Genomic DNA, 22,340 nt, shown 5'->3' on the forward strand with positions numbered 1-22,340 from the left:
TCTCCCTCTACGTGAGTTGCAAGGAAAGGAAGCTGAAACTCTAACAATTTCTAGTGCTTCATCTCCCAGTTCATGGGTACAAGTATTCTTCTGCCTGTCTTTTCCTTCTGTCTCTACTTTCATCTGTCTTTCTTCTTGGTCTCTGTCTCCTCTTGTCCATTTCAGTTTTTTCTCCTTCCCCTATCTCGCTGGATCTTAGCCTTCCTCCTCTCTTACATTTGCACTGTCTCCTAGCACTAGCAGGCAAGGTTGGAGCGGGCTGCTGCTGAATGCACACATTCAGTGCTGCTGCATGTGGTGAAGATGACAAAAAGACACTGAATTTATTCTGGCATGCAGAAAACTGGAGTCTCGATTGACTGGCATGCACATGAAGACACTGTGTCAATTTCTGATTTGCTGGCACTGCTGAGGTTGCCACATGCACACGCCAGTAGGTCAGGTGACTTTGGACGCTGCTGGCTCGAGCATGGATTCCAGGCTGGGAGGGAGCAGACATAACAGTAGGTGAGAGCGAGACTGGCATGGCAACTGCCATACACTTCCACGGGAACCCCGTAGGAACTGCTTCCTTCCCCATCGGAATCCTGCGAACACAGAGGAGATTCCCGTGGCAGTCCTACCACCCCAGAGGGGATTCTTGCAGGAGTCCCGTGGATTCTGTTGGATTCCCTCAAACCACATTCCCATGCAGGTCTCTAGTAACCACCAGTGATATACCAAGGGTGGGCCCGGGTGGGCCTAGGCCTACCCAGTAGCAGCACACCCATGAAGTGTCTGGCAGGGATTCCCAAGCTCCACCAGCTGAAAATTCCTCTCCTTCCTGCATATCAGCCTTTCCTCTGATGGATTTCCGCCTATGCGAAAACAGGAAGTTGCATCAGAGGGAAGGCTGTGGAGCCAACATGAGCAGTGTGTATTATTTGCTGCTTGCTGCCAGACAATCTGCTATTTAAAAGGTATGGGGGGAGGGGGATGTTTGAGAGACCATATGGTATGCAGGCGAGAGAGGGAGAGACCAAATCACTTGTGGGACAGGGTGGAGTTCTACCCACCCATCTTGGGCCCAGGCCCACCCAAAATTGGGTGTCTGGCTACGCCCCTGGTAACCACTCATCATCCTTAACCTCAATTCCACTTCTTCTAAACACACTTTGCCTTGTCCAGAATACAGGCAGGTTTATGCACTGACAATGCTCAGTTTAAACATCAGCCAACATTACACTCTTCTCTTTTCTATTAGGAACGGTCACACTCCACAGTAAACCATTACTCACCCCCTATGGAAGCACCTTTGGGACTTTCTTCCCCCTCTTTTTCTCAGGCTCCAACTATTCCCTGTGGATACCTGAAGTTCAGCACTAATGCCTGCTTCAGGGTGGATTCTCTTCCCTTCTTGGCTAACGGGATTGCCTGCCACAGAGGCTGGGAGGGGAACTCTGGCTCCAACCCTCTTTCTTGGAGATCTACTCTTATTCCCCCTTTCTGTCCTTCTCTGCCTCTTTCCCTTTCTGGTTTGTGACTTCCCTTTCTGGGTTCTTTTCTGTTGACCTCTAGAACTACTTTTATACTCCTTCTTTGGCAGTCAGCAAGGTTACTTGATAATTGCTGCAGGTGAGAGTTGCTAACAGCAACAACCACCAGCTCCCTTGATTAAAGCAGCTGCTGTTGGGTTAGCAGGTTTTCCCCAGGTCTTCTCCCAGCCTGGCAGCTCTGCTGACCTCATTGCTTCACTGATTCTGTAGGACTTCTGGTTTTCCCACTTCTTGAAGCGATATCCCCATCTTCTCATTTTCCACTGATTTAAATTGAACACTGATATGATTTGGATTGCTTCGTCTTCTTCTTTCTGATAAGGACACGGCAAACCCTTATCACAAGAGTCATGCCCTAAATTTATTATAGATAGGAAGGTCCTGCTTAAATTACACTATTCTAATTTAGAATAATTAGAATAGTTACGTAATTTAGAATACGTTTGCACAAATTATTCTAAATGATATAACTGGTAAATAGGACCTTACCAATACAGCTAGTTTCAGCTGTTTCCAACACTTTTGTTTTAAGGGTGGGTGCAATGAGCCTTCATTTGCAATTACTCGTTTTTTTTATTTTTTTTTTTTTATTTTATATCCTCTCCTAATTCACCTAGCCCAGTCACCACAATGGCAGTCCTTGGCCACAGGCCACATACCGTGAATCCTTCCAGAATTCTGCAACCATCTAGCCACTGGGATTCACCCCTGAAGCAGCCCTGATGGGTGAAACACGACCGTGTCGGGCATCTTGTTACCTGCTCTCTACAATGAAGACTTGTAGGTTCATCTTCCACTGGGACTAGCGGACCACTTGCCCATCTGTTTTTTTTTTTTAATGTCTGGGACCCCCATCAGCTCAAAGCAAAAGGCTCTAAGCATGGAGTTTTGCAGCCAAGTCACAAGACTGGCTGATGCTACTTATTTTACCCCCTGGCATATCAATATGGCATTTCCTCTCTGCATTCCTCCATTTGTTAATCCTATGACTAATGTCAGGAAGTATTTTTTCACGGAGAGGGTGGTGGATATGTGGAATGCCCTCCCGCAGGAGGTGGTGGAGATGAAAACGGTAATGGAATTCAAACATGCGTGGGATAAACACAAAGGAATCCTGTTTAGAAGGAATGGTTTCATGGAATCTTAGCGGAGATTGGGTGGTGACGCCGGTAATTGGAAACAAAGCGGGAGCTGGGCAGACTTCTACGGTCTACGCCCTGATTGTGACTGAATAGATAGGGATGGGCTGGAGTGTAAATTTTAAGGGGCTTCGATATTAGCTTCAGAACTTAGTACAAGAACAGTACTGGGCAGACTTCTACAGTCTGTGCCCTGAGAAAGGCAAGGACAAATCAAACTTGGGTATACATATAAACTATCACATACCATATAAATGAGCCATCATTTACTATGTTACTATGTTACTCTTTGGGGGTTCTACATGGAATGTTGCTGCTAACTGGGATTCCAGAATCTTGTAACTCTAGGATTCCAGAATGTTCAGAACTTAGTACAAGAACAGTGCTGGGCAGACTTCTACGGTCTGTGCCCTGAGAATGGCAAGCACAAATCAAACTCGGGTATACATATAAAGTATCACATACCATGTAAAATGAGTTTATCTTGTTGGGCAGACTGGATGGACCGTACAGGTCTTTATCTGCTGTCATTTACTATGTTACTATTAATCTATGGTTGGTGTTTTTTGCCCATAACATCTATGACGTGATAAAATCTGTGTAAAAAAAAATCTGTCTCTCTCTCTATGGGGGTCTTTTACTAAAGGTTAGCTCTAATTATCTGCAGCAGGGCCCATAGGAATAAAATGGGACCTGTTACAGAAAACTCAAGCTAACCTTTAGTAAAAGATCCCCTATATCTATATCTATACACACACACACACATATACACACAAACAATGTATATACACACACTTTTTTTTAACCATTTGTCTTTGTAATTGGTCTCTCATATGGGTCTAGGAGGGGGAGCCAAAGCTACAGCTGCTCCTTCTGAAAATCCTTTTGGCGTCTGCTGATTGCCTATTTGACCCCCCATTCTGTAGCTGCCAAACTTTGCACTCTATTGCCCCTTCTGAACTTTTCTCCTACCAAACCCCTTCCAGTTTAAGTCTTATCATATTTAGTACCTCTCTTCCAGTTACAAGGACCTGTCCTCACCCCTGCCCTTGCACTCAGACATTTCTAAAACTCTGCCCATTGCACTTAGTCTTCAGCTGTTCATCTTGGCCTATGAGGGCAGTCAGCACAGCAGTAGCAGAGTATAATTAGCGTCATGGAGGCTGGCAGTGCCTCAGGCATGTAAGGAACCTTCCGTTTTACTTACTCCCATTTGCATCTATTTTTAAAATCATATTTTGCATATTTTCCTTTTTTGACATTGCCTTGAACTTTTTATATATTGGTGATTTATAAATCCAAGTGCTAAATAAGCTAATTCAGTTGCACTACCAACCCCCGTACCCAAAAAAGAGCCCAATGGGACAATATGATTTGTAATTTTCCTAATTTTCTGTAAGCCACATTGTGCCTGCATGTGTGGGAAAATGTGGGATACAAATGAACCATAAATAAATAAACAAATAAATATGATGATAGTTTAACTGTGAAACACCTCTGTATTGGGAATGTAAATAAAATCAGAAAAAAAAAAGAAGAAAAGCTTATTCATCTTGTTTCATCATTTAATTTCAAATCAATTATATTGCACATATAAAAATGTACATTTTTAAAATATATTAGGTTATTTAAAAAAATAATGAAAGACATCTGATATACACAATTATTTATATCAAAATACTTTTACAAAACTGAACAGATATAAAAAATAAACTCTTCTGTAAAATGGGTCATTAGATGTGATTATATATTGTTATAACACATGGAGAACCATATACCCAATATACAGTTAAAGCTGTCTCTTTGACATAAAGAAATCTTGTCATTTAGGGGCCCTTTTACTAAGCTGTGGTAAACAGTAACGCATACTTACCACAAGTTAAAATCCAGTACTGCGTGTCGCGCTTAGGCGTGTCGTAGTAATTTCAGATTGGCGCGTGCTAAAAAATACTTTTTATTTTGGAACACTGGGGGCATGTTTGGGGGCAGAGAGTGGGCACGCCCAGTGCTAATCGGTTATCATGGGAACCCTTACTGCCTAGAAAATAGGTGTCAGTACAGAGCTCCTGTGCTACTGGTCATTTGCTAATTGGGAAATTAGCGTGTGGCTATTGATGGGGGAAATAGGAAATATGGTCATTTTACAGCCACGCATAGCCACCGAGGGGGGGCAGGAGGGACAAAATTCCATGGGCCCGGGCCTCCAAGGGGGGCCCGGCGCCACAGTCCCACCCACCCTCCATCATCGACCATCTGCCCCCTGCATTGAAATCGCAGTCTCACCTCTGTGAAAGCAGCGCTGCATGCAGCAGAACACCTCCCTTCGGCCCTCCTTCCCTCCCTGCGTCCTGCCCTCGTCTGACGTAACTTCCGGGAGGGCGGGACACAAGGAGGGAAGGAGGGCCGAAGGGAGGTGCTCTGCTGTCTGCAGCGCTGCTTTCATGGAGGTGAAACTGCGATTTTAATGCAGGGGGCCCAGCCCAGTGGCAGACGGAGGGGGGGGGGAGCGGCGGCGGTGGCGATCTCGGGGGGGGGAGCGGTGGCGACCTCGGGGGGTGGAGGGGAGAGCAGCGGCGGTGGCGACCTCAGGGGGTGGGGCGGTGGGGCAGCAAAGGCAGTAGGGGCGGGGCACCGGGCCCAGCTTTGCCCTGGGCCCGGCCCAGCCTCTCAGCGGCCCTGCAGCCACTCTATAAGTGGCCTCAGCATGCATGAAACCCATGCGCTAGTTTAAATGCGGGCTACCTTAGCACAGCCTAGTAAAAGGGCCCCATAGTTTGTGCCTTAATTAATGTTATTTTGTACAAAAAAAAGGAAATTCAATTTCTTTTTTTGACATTTCAAAATGACACCAGATAAATACATGATGAAAGGTCTGTTCTTTTTTTTTTTTTTTTTTACTTTTATTAATGGTGTTCTGGACATCTGGAAATTCTAGTTAATTTTCTAAGAAATTATTTTGAAAATAGCTTTAGGACTATAACGCATTTAACCGATGTTTTTAAATTCTAATTTGTACAACTCTTCACTTGCATCCTGTTCCTCAACCGATTCAGTGTTCTGTCCACACACACACAACATGACAAATTTATTGGTTCAGGACCAGGACTGGGATAGACGAACCTCAGAGGATGTAAATAGTTATTCCACACATGCTGTAATCTCCACGTAGTCAATAGATTATTCTTATAGTTTATTGACACTTGCTTAACTACTCTAACTGACTAAGCAGAGCATAGCAGTGTACAATCTATATTAAATTAGAAATGAAAAGAACTCCATTTAAGATAGGAAAGTATTGCAATCACAAAAGAAGGTAGAGAAGGAGAAAGAAGGGACTAAGAGGGAGGGAGTAAAACTCTATGTCTGGCAATCCTAATCAATCTGCACCCCCGAAAGCCTGTTTGAAGAGACAGTAAGGCAGATCACTCCAAGATTCAGATTCTGAACCAATGGCAGTAACTATGGCAGAGGCAGAAGGGATTCGCCCAAGTGGGGTTAGTTTGCCATAAAATGGATTTTCCCCCCTAATTTGGTAGTTTCCGCTCAACTATCAAGTAAGGGGGGGGGGGGGAATCCTTTCTATGGCAAGCTGACCTTACCCAGTGCATCCCAGGATGTACTGCATGGGGCTAGGTGCCGCTGTTTTCAAAGTTGATGGCAATGACGCAGGAGTGAGTGGGCATCATTCCTGCCTCTTTCAGGTACAGGGGCCTTGGGGAGCCTAGGAGGGCATATGGGAAGGACTGGGGTGCACTGGACACCAGGGAATTTTTGGAAAGTTGGGTCGGGTGCTACTATATACCAGGGCTTTTGGAGTCAGAAAGGGGAAGGGAGTGCCATTAAACACCGGAGCTTTTTTAAAAAGTTGAACGGGAGGAAGGTGGGGTCAATCATGTCAGGGATGAGGGTGGGGGTGCCACTAGTACCCGGGGAATTATCTACGTCGGTAGAAGAGGGGGTCTGGTTAGGGAGTGGTAGGGTGCCGCTAGACACCAGGGAGAGTTTGTGGAGGGGCACGGGGTCAGGTTGGAGTGGAGGGAAATGGGGCCAATGCAGACTATGGGGGTACTCTATGCCACCTCAGACCAGGCATTAGGTTTATGGCAGCATTGTGCCCCCACATCAGCGCACAGTCCTGCATTGCTGCAGAGTAACTAATAGGTCCTGTAACATACATTTTAATATGCTGTGTACTGATGTCTATTGCATAAGAACATAAGAACAGCCATACTGGGTCAGACCAATGATCCATCTAGCCAGTGGTGTGCTGGTAAATGTTTAACAACAGGCTCTCTCCCCAGTCCACCTCTGTGCCCCCCCCCATCCACCTCTGCGCCCCTCGTCCACCTCTGTGCCCCCGTCCACCTCTGCACCCCCCCCAAATTGCAGAGCTGGCTATAGCTGGGGAGAGAGCCTGGGCGGGGGGAGGGGGGGCAATGCATTACTCTCTCCAGGAAAAAAAAAAATTAAATGATTCCAGGTTCCAATCTAATTCATGTTTAATGTGGGATAATATGCCATAAATAAGTAAATAAATATAAACTTTTAATGTTGAGCACCTGATTCTCAAAGTGGACATATTCCAAACACTATAATGAAAATAAAATGATTTTTTTCTACCTTTGTTGTCTGGTGACTTTGTTTTTCTGATCATGCTGGCCCAGTATCCGATTCTGCTGCTATCTGTCCTCTTAACTCCGTTTCCAGGGCTTCCTTTCCATTTATTTCTTTACTTTCCGCCTTTCTTCATTTCTTGCCCTACATCCATAAGTAAAAGCTGGGTCCTCCGCAGACTTGATTGTCCAGTGGATCCAGCTTCTGCCTATTTTCTTCATCCATGTGCAGTTTTTCTCCTCTCTTCCTTTTCCCTCATCTCATCTCCTTCCTCACTCTTCCCTCCCCTCCATCCATGTCCAGCATTTCTTCTCTCTCCCTCCCCTCCATTCATCCATGTCCAGCAACTTTCCTCTCCCCTGCCCTCCCTCCATCCACCCATACCTAGCGATTCTCTTCTCTCCCCTGCCCCCCTCCATCCACCCATACCCAGAGATTCTCTTCTCTCCCCAGCCCCCCTCCAGCCATCCATACCCAGCGATTCTCTTCTCTCCCCTGCCCCCCCAGCCATCCATACCTAGCAATTCTCTTATCTCCCCTGCCCCCCTCCAGCCATCCATACCCAGCGATTCTCTTCTCTCCCCTGCCCCCCCCTCCAGTCATCCATACCCAGCGATTCTCCTCTCTGCCTTGATTACCTCCGTCGAAGCGGCCGCGTCATTAAAAGCCCTGCCCATCTCTAGCCTTCCCTCCCTTCATGAGTTCATTCCTTCAGAGTCCCGCCCTCGCGGAAAGAGGAAATGACATCAGAAGGCGGGACTCTGAGGGAACGAACTCACGAAGGGAAGGCTAGAGACGGGTAGGGCTTTCAATGACGTGGCCGCTCCGACGGAGGTAATAAAAATGATTTAACCCCCCCCCCCCAGGGCGGCGCAGGCAAACGAGGGCAGTGGTGGGAGGTGAGGTAAACAGGGTAAGCGTGGCTTGTGGCACCCTCCTGCCATGCTTACCTCGTTTACCAGAGCCGGCTCACCCTGCAGAACAACCGGCTCGCAAGATGTTAAAAAATTTAACAACTGGCTCCAGCACACCACTACATCTAGCCCAGTATCCTCTTTCCAACAGTGGCAAAGCTAGGTCACAAGTTCCTGACAGAAACCCAAATTGTGGCAACATTCCATGCTACAAATCCCAGGGCAAGCAGTTGCTTCCCCATGCCTGTCTCAATAGAAGACTATGGACTTTTCCTCCAGGAACTTGTCCAAACCTTTTTTAAACCTAGATACGCTAACCACTGTTACTACATCCTTTGGCAAAGAGCTCCAGAGCTTAACTATTCATTGAGTGAAAAAAAAAATTTCCTCCTATTTGTTTTAAAAGTATTTCCATGTAGCTTCTTTGACTGTACCCTAGTCTTTGTACTTTTGGATCGAGTGAAAAATTGATTTACTTCTACTCATTCCACATCACTCAGGAGTAAACTTCAGCAAAAAAAAAAAAAACATTTTTTGCTTACAGCAGCCATTAACAAGCAGATATACTGCTTGTTAACTGTGTGCTGCAGCCTTTAGTAGATTTCTACATTGGCCCCTTATTGATTTAGCAAGACCACAGCTGGAACTGGTTTATGCCAGCAGGCCAAATAAGCAGTTCAGACTTTTATAACTCTCCACACTCAATAACTCAGTTGATTCTACAAGCTTGCTCTGATCCAGAATTTTACTAATGTCTTTAGAGTCAATTATTCGTGGCAAGGCATCAACATAGAACAATTAATGCAGTAATTGTAGCAAAAGTATATAAAAGAATCTCCCCAGTAATTCACTCCTGTTTCTCAGCAGTGCTGCACCTCTTTTAACTCTTACCTCTTACCAATGAGGGCAGCAGAGTTCAAACACAATTTTCCCAAATATATATGCATTCTTGTATCCCAGTGTTATCCGAAAACAGGTTTCAGTTCAAAGTGGCTTACAGTGCACACTTAGGTGAAATTACTTTAGTGTTCTACATCAGTGACATACATAGGTTTGCAATGAAAGGAGACATGATACTTGAGGTGGTTTAGGTCAATACAATCCTGAGTGGTTTAGAATGGGTAAAAGTGAATTGATTTTTCACTCTTTCAAAAATTGAAAACACCAGGGGACACTCAATGAAATTAAATAATTTTAAAACAAATAGGAGGAAATATTTTTTTTACTCTAAGAATATTTAAGCTCTGGAACTCATTGCCAGAGGATGTGGAAACAGCAGTTAGAATATTTGGGTTTAAAAAAGGTTTGGACAAGTTCTTGGAGGAAAAGTCTGTTATTGAGATGGACAGCTTGCCCCAGGATTGGTAGCATGGAATGTGGCTACTATTTGGGATTTTGCCAGGTACTTGTGACCTGTATTGTACACTGTTGGAAGCAGGATACTGGGCTAGATGGACTATTGGTTTGACTCAGAATGGCTATTCTTATGTTCTAATTTTAAATGGACAGATATGGATTGGAGCAGTCCATATATTGAATCAGTTATAGAAGTGTGGTAGCCGTGCTAGTCCACTTTTAAAGGTAAGAAATAGAAATAAAACAAAACAACAACAAAAAACAAAGATGATACCTTTTTATTGGACTAACTAAAAATGTATTTAGTCCAATAAGAAAGATATCTTATCTTTATATTTTGTTTTGGAATCAGTTAGAAGCTGAGTTCAACTGTAAATAGCAGAGATTAAAAAAATGTTACATTATAATAATTTATGATTTTGAATTTCTCATATTGTAAATTGATATTGCCTTATGAGATATAAAATATTTCAATAATCTCCAGAGTTTACTATATTCCTAGCTCTGGGTGATGATTGGTTGAGGGAGAGGATCGTTTGGCTCTTCCTGATTCATTAAATCTTACCACTTGATTGGTGACCTCTCTGGAGGAGTCTACAACTAGGGCCACCTTGATTTCTATTTCAGTCTTTCTGGATGTGACTGTCAATGCAGAAAAGGTTAGAAAATAATTGTTATTGCTGTAATCTTGGGCTTTAGCCTTAGGAATGAGTTCTTTCTTAAAGTTTCCTCAGAAGTGTTTAGTTAAATTCAGTGGAAACAATTATGTTTTCTGGGATTCTGTCAGGTACTTGTGATCTACATTGGCCACTGTTAGAAGCAGGATACTAGACTGCTAGATGGACATTGGTCTGACCCAAGATGGCTATTATGTTCTTATGGGATCTGGGTCAGCTACTACAACATATCCAGGGCAAGAATAGGGAAATATTTTGAACATGTAATCAGTTTTTGTGGGAGCATTTATTAAGAATGATATTGAGTTGCATGGTGGAATATATCAACGTTGCTTTGTTTTGATTTTTCTTCTACATGAGTTTAATTCCTCCTCCCTTGTGGACTTTTTTTTGTGTATTAGATGAATATCTCTTTGGATTATTTTTGTTTTTGTTTTCATTTTAAAATTGAATACATTATAAAATTGCAAAAATTAAAACATAAAACTTGACTCCAACTGACAGTCATAATCAACACATTCTACATGAGTAACACATGCATCCATCAGAGTAGTACTGTATACTAACTTCACATATACTATTGTTATTTTGTTTATGTTTATTAAATAATTTGATATACTGCTTGTCCTGTCACATAGCCAAATGGTGTACAATAAAATCCAAATTTATAAATGAAGAGGGAAAGAACACCAATAATAAATAGGAAAGAGGACACATTTATTTATTTATTTGTACATTTATATCCCACATTTTCCCACTGACTGCAGGCTCAATGTGGCTTACACAATCTGCATGAAATACAATTATACAGTTGATTGAAAGTAAGATAAAATAACATTTAAACAGCAGTATGTAAAAAGATAATAAGGATAATTAGTGTTCTTGAAATCTTGTTAATACTAGGAATTAATTAAACATAGTTACAAATGTACAAAGCATTTTTCCTGTTGATATAAAATGGTACAAATCTTTTTAACATCAGACTGCAGGTTTTGTGTGTTTGTGTGTGTGTGAGTGAAACATGATGAATTCAGGGTGAAGCTAGGGGGCAGCTGAGGGTTAGACTAGGTTAAGCAATATAATTTGACTGCATTGTTGTCTCCTTTCCTATACTTTGCTATCCTTCCAACCTACTATAATCTTGCTACCCTAGATGCATATGCACAAATAATATTCTATGAATGAAATAATGAGTAGCAAAATAAAACGTATTTTCTTGAAAAATGTACGTTATATTTCATTTCCTTTGCTGAATCTGGTATAGGATTTACATGGCATGATGAAAGAGATAATGAATAAGATGAACCAGACACAAAAGCAGAGATGTGTGAAAAGCAGAAACTGTTAGAGAGACAGTTAAAGAAGTTAAGACGTAATAGGGAAAGCTGAAAAACAGCAGGTTAGATTCTCTGGTTAGGACTTAAAATAAAAAATGACACAGCTGCATAAATCAGTTGAAATGGGATCATGGTATATGGCTCAAAATATTGAATTTTCACTTATACTAATGAGTAATAGCCTTTGTGGTCTCATTTTTCAGGCCATAAAGGTCATGTCTTCCTCAAGAAAATAAATTCTCTGTTTTCACTTGGACATTGAGTAGCATATATTAAAACAAAAAAGTGGAAAGAAGGAAAGAAACTAGCCAAGATTGATAGGAATGGGGGAGCTCAAGTCTATATGGAGGCATCTACTGGGATTCTAAATGACCTTGAATGGTAAATGATGTAAACCAGGCTCATTCAAGGTATCATAAAGGTTTAGAATGACACATTACTCATAGAAATCCACTAACATTCAAACTAATAATTACAATGAATCAACAAGGGAGGTTTTTTGTTTGGTCATATTTCATCAGCGAGATAATCAGGTTATCAATGGGGAAAGTCATTTTCAAAGCCATTTCCATGTGCTTTACCCACACAAATGGGTTTTCATAAATTCCCCAGCTTATACTTACACAGGTTGCATGTGCATAAGTTTACCCACTCTTTAAAGAGGCATTCCCGAGGGCAGAATGGGGGGGCATTCTTTTATAAATTCAAACATATATGTATTTTAACCTAGAAAAAATGTGCACCTCAAATAGCAGGTGTAAATCTGTACACAGGTTATTCTGGGATTTTTTTTAATAACAAAAGTACACACATACTTTCACTTTGAAAAGCTGGCAGAAAAGCATGTGTGTGGGCTAATGTCGGCACTTGTGCAATAACCCTCCTATTATCCATCAGTGGCGTAGCCAAGGGTGGGCCCAGGCCCGCCCATTTTGGGTTCAGACCCACCCAGTAGCAGCACACGTATGATGTGGCTGGCAGGGATCCCCAAACTCCATCAGCCCAAAACTCCCAACAACTGTCCCTCCTGCATACCATGTAAATAGCAGATCTTCGCCTGCAGCGAGCAGCGACTGATACATACTGCTTGCACTGGCCCCACAGACTTCCCTCTGATGTATTCCTGCCTATGCGGAAACAGGAAGCTGCATCAGAGGGAAGGCTGTTGGGCCAGCATGAGCAGTGTATATTAGTTGCTGCTCGCTGCCGGTGAAAATCTGCTATTTAAAAAGGTATGTGGGGAGGGGGGATGTTTGAGAGACCATATGGCATACAGGCAAGAGAGGGAGAGACCAAATCACTTTTGCTTCTGAGAATTGGGTGTTATCCATGCTTCCAGGCCCCAATGCTCAGAAGCAAAAGTGGGCAGTAGAGGCCATTAATGCTAAACTAGCACCTACATTAACTATCACACAATGCTCAGAAGCTCAGAGCACAGAAAACAATGAGCTCGCCGAAGAACAGCGCTAATAGCATGCAAATGTAGTCAAAAGGATGCAGATTAGGTTATTTCCTATTCCCTCTGATGTTCAGAGAAAAGCGCACTGAACAAGGGCGCCCTTACTACTGGAAACTCTATGCTGGTATTAGGGTGCCTCAAGAGGAAGAAGAAGCATTTTTAGGATTGAACCTCATGAACCCAACAGTGCCCTGTCGATTCAAAGAGCTCTTTCGGCAACATCAGTAAAATAACTTCAGCAACTGAAGTATCTTCTTTCCTGGATTTTTACACATGGATGAGGGGGGGGGGGGGGGGGGGGGGGGGGGGGGGGGGGGGGGGGGGAGAGATTCACTCCTATAGATGTCAGCTCCAGTCAGTCAGCTGAAAGCTGGTAGTGATGCAGCTCCCTCTGCCCATGCCACTCACCACAAACCTCTGTGGCACTGATGCCTCATCCTCCTGGCCATGCAGGGCTCTCTGCTCCTCAGTTTGACTGGACGAGCACAAAAGCTTTGCTTACTGTGCAGTTCTTGTGTGCATGACCCAGGCACAACCCTCCCTCTTAACTTTCTAATGCTCAATGTTAACAGCGCACAGATCATTTGCATACTATTAGCATTGAGCATTAAGAAGTTTTTTTCCAGTGCTGTTCCAGGGCTATTTTCCAGTGCTGTTCTGTACAGCGCCAGCCTTTTGAGCATCTGGGCCTCAGTTTGTGAAAAGACGTTGGGTTTCCCGCTATGCTCCTTCCCTAGTCTGATGATTTCATAAATACTAAGACTAACCCAGCAGATGAAAAACAGTGGTTCTTAAACTAGGGGGTCATGGAATGGATTGTGGTGAGTGTGAGATATTTCATTTAACACTGCTTTAATTACATTGCATCAGGGATTAGGAGGACAGTATGGACTAGGTAATTGGGTGTGGAGGGTAAGAGTAGGTTTCTTTTTTAAAATTTATGTATTTAATTCATATCTTTTTTTCCTAGATGAGCTACATTCAGGTACAGTAGGTACTTTCCTGTCCCTAGCAGGCTCACAATCTAAGTACATAAGTACAAACGTAATGCCACACTGGGAAAAGACCAAAGATCCATCGAGCCCAGCATCCTGTCCACGACAGCGGCCAATCCAGGCCAAGGGCACCTGGCAAGCTTCCCAAACGTATAAACATTCTATACATGTTATTCCCAGAATTGTGGATTTTTCCCAAGTCCATTTAGTAGCGGTTTATGGACTTGTCCTTTAGGAAACCGTCTAACCCCCCCCCCCAGCTTATAACTGAAACAATGGAGAGTTAAGGCCAGTGCATTTTGTCTAGCAAAACAGGTGCCGGTACTCAAATGCCAAGCCACCCTTCAGGGGTGGAGTGATCATTGAGGGACTCACCCTACAATAACCAGGACCCCTGCAACCAGTCATAGAATCTATGACAAGGCAGAATTTGTATGTAGAACCTGAGCTCTTTCATTAAAATACGAGAACCATGGGTCAAGTTTAGCAGACAGTGGAAAAGGTGCCGGTACTCAGTAATCCCAAGTACCCCCTCAAAAAAAGCCCTGGTTAAGGGGCTCTTTTACAGAGCGGCGGTAAACCCAACAAGGGCTTACCACTCACTCTTCTGGAACTAATGCCAGCCCAATGCAGCCACTGGCAGTAGTCCCGCCCTGAGCGCACACCATTTCTGGGGGAAAAAGAAAACCCCAGGAAATGGTTTGCCCAGCGGTAATCGGGCATTGCCGCACGTTGCCCGGTTACCGTCGGGTTAGCGTGGGAGCCCTTATCGCCACCTAAATGGGTGGCGGTAAGGGTTTCCTGCCACATGGCTATGCGGTAAGAGTTCTTTTACCGCATAACCATGTGTGCTGGGGGCTTTTTTATCCGCTGCTGTAAAAATTGCCCTGGCGTGTGGGAATAACGGCACCCACAGCTAGCGCATGAAGTCCTGGAGCAGGCCGCAGGCAGCCTATGAGTGCCGCTGCCTGGATGAAGCTGAGAGGATTTTAGTGGGGGGCAGGGCAACAGGGGGCAGGAGGTGATGCGCCCCCTGTAAAACGTTTCTGTCTACATTACTGGTTATACCGCACACATTGAGTCAAGCTAAAAACTTGCGCACATGGGCCAACAAAAATTAGAGAGAACATTGATTGGAATATGTCAATTTTGGCAAAATGCATTTGCTATAGCTTTGCATTTTGCTCAGTAAAGAAGGAAATGCAGCTCTGTTTCCCATTGCTCACAGTCTGGTTTCTTAGGATTTCCACTAGTTTTTATCTGTATGTTCCCATTTCTAAAAATTCTGCATTAAGCAAGGGTTGTTCTGTGTGTGTAAGTGAGGTATAGTATTTCTGCTAGCTTGTAGTTTGAGTCCAATCCTAGTTCTGGTGCTACCAGTTGAACCATAGGAGGATCCACTATTTCCTGCCCCTACTATGGAGAGAGTTTGAAAATCTAGCAAAATCCTCATCCTGACTAGAGTCATAGCAAACACACCTGAAGTTATCAAATTTAAGTAAACATTTGCATGGAACATGTAAAAACAGTCTCCAGGTGCAAAGACAGTAAATCATTTCCCTTATCTTGAGAGATCTGGTTAAACCAGATCCTATGTCCACTGAAAATAGTTTAGTGTGTGGTAACAGACATTGGTGTGCGTTAAATACTTTGCAGCCCATACGAGGGGGGAGGGAGGGTTTGTTTGGAACATTAGAGTATAAGATCAGGGGGGTTGGGAGGAAAAGAATTATTGAAGGGAGGGAGGGTGGCCTGAGAAGGGAAAGGGAGGGGAGACAGGGGAATGGGGGGGGGGGGGAAGGGGGGATAAAAAAGCTAAAAGATTGATGACAGTACGTTTTATTGTATAATTGATGAAGATAACTTTCGTAAATGAATGTTAATGCACCATATCAATGACTGTATATGTTCTGAGTTGTCATTAATAAAATTGTTGGAAGTTAAATACTTTGCAGCCCATTTTATACCTAGGGGTCACATGGCACTTAGCACACTATACGTGGTCCATTTACCAAGCCATGCTAGAAAGTGGACAGCACTGCAATTAGCGTGTGAGTTTGCCGCATGCTCTGGTCACTTTCTAGCGCAGCTGAAAAATGGCCATGGTCATACGTTTTTTTTAATGGCTACGCGCTAATTTCCCCATTAGCACATGACCATTACCTCCGGGATCCCTTACCACCATCTATTTAGGAGGCAGTAAGGGCTCCCGCAATACTCCTGTGCTAATCGGGTAGTGTGCAGTGATGTGCCTGTGCTACCCAATTAGCACTGGCACGCCTACTTTCTGCCCCCAGACATGCCTCCCATAGCAAAAAAATAAATACTGCAGGAGTAGCGCAGAAATTTAAGATGGGCACCTGTAACACCATCTCTACCCCCTCAAAGACAGGGGGGGGGGGGAGGAGGAATTCCCTTCAGAGTTCCAGTAAATAAATCCTGCAAAAGCAAGCATATTCCAAACCTATATAGAAAACCACTAATAGAAATAGAAACTGAAATGCAAGATATCAGAGATGTACATTACCAAAGCTTACAATTACAATTAATAAAACCAGAAAAAAAATACTTTTTTCTATCTTTGTTGCTGTGCATTGCTTTGGTCCCAGTGTCTCTTTTCTGCTTTTCACTGTTTTTTTTCTCTCTTTCCAGGGTTTCCTGTCCTTTTGACATTTCTTCATTCTCTTTGCCCACCATCCATCTTTCCTCTGTGTCCCTATCCATCCTGTCCAACATCTCCTCTCTGTGTCCCTGTTCATACCCACCCCCCATATTCAGCTTCTGCTCTTTCAATGTCCCTATCTTCCCTCTCATATTCAGCATTTCTCCTCTGTGTCCCTATCTTACTCTGCCTTGCTTCTTCCCTCTTTGTCCCTATCATTCCCTTTGTGTCCCTGTTCCTTTGTTTTCTCCATGAACAGTATCTGTTCTCTGTGTCCCTGTCCCTCCCCATATCCATCTTCTTCCCTCGATCCCTGACCCCTCTCCCTCCCCCTGTATTCCAGCATCTCTCTCTCCCTCACTCTGTTGGTCCAGCCTCTCTCACGTCCCTCTCTAGTCCAGTCTCTCTTTCTCTTTCCTCTGCTCCCCCCTCAGTCCAGCATCTCTATCCTTCTCTTTACCCTCCCCTTCCCTTTGCTTCCTCCCAGATCAAGCACCTGTACCCCTTCCCCCGCATAGGACCATCATCTCTCTGTAGCCCCCCTACCTGCAGTCCTCCAAACATGCATTGAGTCACCAGCAGAAACGAGGAAAACAAGCTGCCTCCAGCCTGTCCCACTGGAGTTTTTCCTCTACCACTTCACACACATAGGAAGTTGCATCAGAGGGGTTGGGATGCAAAAAAGGAAAGGGACTTGCCAGAGGCACCCTGATTTCCTCACTGCCTCTACTAGTGACCTGCCATGCATTTAGAGGACTCCAGGGGGAGATGTGGAGGCTACAGAGAGGGAGGACCATGAGGAGATATGATAGGTCTATAAAATAATGAGTGGAGTGGAACGGGTAGACGTGAAGCGTCTGTTTACGCTTTCCAAAAATACTAGGACTAGGGGGCATGCAATGAAGCTACAAAGTAGTAAATTTAAAATGAATCAGAAAAACTTTTTTCTTCACTCAACGTGTAATTCAACTCTGGAATTTGTTGCCAGAAAATGTGGTAAAGGCAGTTAGCTTAGCAGAGTTTTAAAAAGGTTTGGACGGCTTCCTAAAGGAAAAGTCCATAGACCATTATTAAATTGGACTTGGGGAAAATATTTCTGGGATAAGCAGCATAAAAAGTTTTGTACTTTTTTGGGGGATCTTGCCAGGTATTTGTGACCTGGATTGGCCACTGTTGGAAACAGGATGCTGGGCTTGATGGACCTTTGGTCTGTCCCAGTATGGCAATACTTATGTACTTATGTAGTAGGTGACAAGGAAGGAAGAAATGCTGCACTTGCAGGGGGGATTCAATAACTGGCGGCCCATACTATGGGCAAAGCTAAGTCGTTTCTTGCCTAAACAATATTTAAAAGTGATTAAACGACTGAGCCACTTAGAAAGGCTACATTTCATGAGGTTTTTTGGCCAATGATGAAGCAGTCCAGCCCCCGAAGCTAAATACTTAGAGTTAAATAGCTGGGGGCTTCTTGAGGCCTTTTCCTCATATCACACGATAGGAGTGACTGTTTAAGTTGTCGTGCCGATAAGATCTCCCATCTTTCTAGATGTTCAGTTCATTTAAGAGGAGATAACCTTCGATTGTGCTTTTATAGTTTGAGGCCCATACTATTGGGCAGCCTTGGGCTTCTTGCTGGCTGCGCCTCTGGAATAAGCGGATTATAAATTATCCTATATAATAATTCTCACCTCCAACGTTCTGTGCTTGGGACCGTGGCTCCTTGGCTGGAGGTGGTCTGTGAGGCAGACACGCACTGACGTCACTGACGTCAAAACAGCTGATTGCAAGGCAAGGGGAGGAGTAGGGAAACACGCGAGGCGTGTTTCCCTACTCCTCCTACTGCCTCGGAATCAGCTATCACCCCCCCCCCCCCGCGCTATGGCCCCCTCGAAACCCCCCCCCTCCCGCGAACCTGTCGATCCCCCCCCCCCGCCGGAACGCCGAAAACTGCCGCCGCCGTTGTTGTACTACCTTCCCTTCCCGTAGGTTGTTGAATCATCTTAGAAAGTTTAACTCCGTGCGTCTGACGTCAGACGCACGGAGTTAAACTTTCTAAGATGATTCAACAACCTACGGGAAGGGAAGGTAGTACAACAACGGCGGCGGCAGTTTTCGGTGTTCGGGGGGGGGGATCGACAGGTTCGCGGGAGGGGGTGGAAGAAAAAAAAACGCATGTTGGGGGGAGAGAAGAGGGTGGCCAACCACAGCATGGATGCGAGCGGGGGGGGGGGAGGAAGAGGCCGGCCCAGGCTGGCACATGGGAGAGAGAGAGCATGGATGCGAGAGGGGGGGTCATGGAAGGGAGAGAGGGGACTTGCTGGAAAAGGATGAATGGAGGCGGCAGGGGACAGAGGAGCATGGATGGCCATGGATTGGGAGGGCAGGCCTCAGGGAGAGAGGGCAATTGCTGGATAGGGAAAATGGAGGGGCCAGGTGACAGATGAGCATGGATGGGCATGGATTGGAAGGGCAGGACTCAGGGAGAGGGGAATTGCTGGATAGGGATGAATGGAGGGGACAGATGGCATGGATGGATATGGATTGCAGGGCAGGCCTCAGGCAGAGAGGGGAAATGCTGGATAGGGAAAAATGGAGGGGCCAGGTGACAGATGAGCATGGATGGGCATGGATTGGAAGGGCAGGACTCAGGGAGAGGGGAATTGCTGGATAGGGATGAATGGAGGGGACAGATGGGCATGGATGGATATGGATTGCAGGGCAGGCCTCAGGCAGAGAGGGGAAATGCTGGATAGGGAAAAATGGAGGGGCCAGGTGACAGATGAGCATGGATGGGCATGGATTGGAAGGGCAGGACTCAGGGAGAGGGGAATTGCTGTATAGGGATGAATGGAGGGGACAGATGGGCATGGATGGATATGGATTGCAGGGCAGGCCTCAGGCAGAGAGGGGAAATGCTGGATAGGGAAAAATGGAGGGGCCAGGTGACAGAGGAGCATGGATGGGCATGGATTGGAAGGGCAGGACTCAGGGAGAGGGGAATTGCTGGATAGGGATGAATGGAGGGGACAGATGGGCATGGATGGATATGGATTGCAGGGCAGGCCTCAGGCAGAGAGGGGAAATGCTGGATAGGGAAAAATGGAGGGGCCAGGTGACAGAGGAGCATGGATGGGCATGGATTGGAAGGGCAGGACTCAGGGAGAGGGGAAATGCTGGATAGGGATGAATGGAGGGGCCAGGTGACAGAGGAGCATGGATTGGACTCACACTTTCACTCTGACTCTCAAACAGTCACTCTCACATACACTCTCCCAAACATACACACTCCGAGGAAAACCTTGCTAGCGTCCGTTTCATTTGTGTCAGAAACGGGCCTTTTTTACTAGTTTTTAATAAAATGCAATAATATTTTATTCTAATGCCCAAATCATGCCCAGAACAAGCTCTTTAGAATCCCAGCTCACTGCAAAATCAGCATTTACATATTTATGACATGTATGTGTGTAAATGTTATACAACTGTTCTAAAATGATCTTAGCATGTACCATAAATCAAAATCAGTTCTAAGAGATGTTAAAAGAATAAACAGTTTTTAGACTGATAAGTACAGGGCCAGCACTTCCATTAGGCAAATTAGGTCGCCACCTAGAGTGCCGAGATTCTGGGTCACAAAAGGCAGCATGCAAGTAATTTAATGGTTTATGCAGCTTAATATACTGCTCTTCAAACGTTTGAGCAGTGTAGTGTACAAATCAAAATAATACAATAAAGGAAAGAGTAGAAAGGGATGCCATTTCAACAGGAAAGAGAAAACAAAATTAGTAAGCAGGATCGAATTTGTTCACTCCAGAACCACGTATCAAGGCTGGCAGATTGAACACTGTAGGCTTGCTGAAAAAGATACGTTATTAAGAATGTTTTACATTTAAGTAAAGACAGAAGGGTCAGTGGCATAGAATTCCATAATAAAGGAGCAGCAGCAAAAAATGCATGCGGAAGGGTTGCAACCAGGTGAGTCAGATGAAGGAGTGGGATGGGGTAATCACCATCATGTAGGGAATGTAATGCTCTGAGAGGTCCTTTTACAAAGGTGTGCTAGTGTTTTTAGTGCGCTATACGCTAGAGACACCCATAGGAATATATGGGTATCTCTAGCATTTAGCGCGCACTAAAACCTAACGCGCCTTTGTAAAAGACCCCCTAAATCCCTTCCATCCTAGTTCCCACCCTTCTGGAGGCTCTACCTTAGTGCTTACCCTGGCAGCTCGACCCTCATGGCTGGCAGGAAGGAGGACGTTTAATAGCACTGTTTCCTGTTCTATGTAGGGTCAACCTATAAGTCCAAAGATCTTATAACACTGTAGCTTATACTGTGAGACTGGATCCGCACAGCAAAGGAAGTTGATATAATGCCCTGCTTCCTGCTGGCCACAGCAACTGAGCAGCCAGAGGAAGTACTGGTTTAGGGTCTCCAGGGGAGCTAGGGGCCAGAGCCAGGGGAATGGGTGTGTGCATGGGGGGAAGGGGGAGGGCAGATGTACACAACTAAAGGTTTATGGGTAGAGTGTTAAATATCCTTGACCTGGCCCTATAGAAGCAACATAAGAAAATAAAATTTTTCAGGGAGAGCATAGCAGATGCATGGAATGGCCTCCTTGTGGAGAGGCTGGAGGCAAAATCTGTAATGGAATTTAAGAAAACATTAGATAAACACTTGTGAAGACATGAGGGGAAAGCCAAAACTCAACAGAGATGTATGGCATTGCACCAGGAATGAAACTGGGCAGACTAGATGAGCCTTATGGCCCTTATCTGCTATCTTGCTCGGTGTTTCTATTTCTGAAGCAAGAAACTGATGACTCATACAGATGCTCTTAAGTCTCCCATTTATCAGAAAGAACACATTGTATACCAGGCAAAAATTTTACATTTGCTCTTAGGACAATATAACAAGGGATATGTTCAAACTTCTCTGAGTAGCCCAGCAAATAAGCAAATAAGCCTAATTTAAGATGTGGGGCTCAATATTTAAAAAAACAAACAAACAAACAGAGCTTCTAAATATAGGCTCCTAAATTAGGTTTCTAAATTTGTGCCTTATTTTCAACCAAACTAAGTTTTCTACTGAAAGTTCATTTTAATTTGGGAGCTTAAAAGCTTTGCACATAAATTTAGACTGCCATTCGTTTGCCTAGATTGAGTCTAATTTACGAGCCCTAAATCCATTGCCCTAAATCCATTCCTTTTGCTACCCACTTTTTATGCTCCTAAGTAGGTTAAAGAATCCCGTGGGAATGGTAAAAAGCCTTGTTCCCGCGGTAAAAAAAATCCTTTCCTCTATTCCCATTTTCCTCCCTGCGGGTGGCGGTTATATTTTCCTTCAGCTGGCCCCGATGCGATTCACAGTCACAGGTCGACTCCGTTCTCTTCCTCCTGCTGCATCCTGCCCTCTCTACTGCAACTTCCTGTTTAGCATCAAAACAGGAAGCTGCAGTAGAGAGAGCAGGATGCGGCAGAAGGAAGGCCATGGAGTCAGCCTGTGACTGTGAATCGCTGCAGGAAAATGCAAGTGACACTTGTGGCGAGGAGGAAGGAAAGGGAGAAAAGTGTTGGCTGCTCCATCCATGCATGCACATCGTCCTTACCCCTGCCCCCACAGCTGCAGCCCTGGCTCAGCGCTGGTCACAAGTG

Source organism: Microcaecilia unicolor, chromosome 6, assembly GCF_901765095.1.
Source record: "Microcaecilia unicolor chromosome 6, aMicUni1.1, whole genome shotgun sequence".
NCBI classification, from domain to species: Eukaryota; Metazoa; Chordata; class Amphibia; order Gymnophiona; family Siphonopidae; genus Microcaecilia; species Microcaecilia unicolor.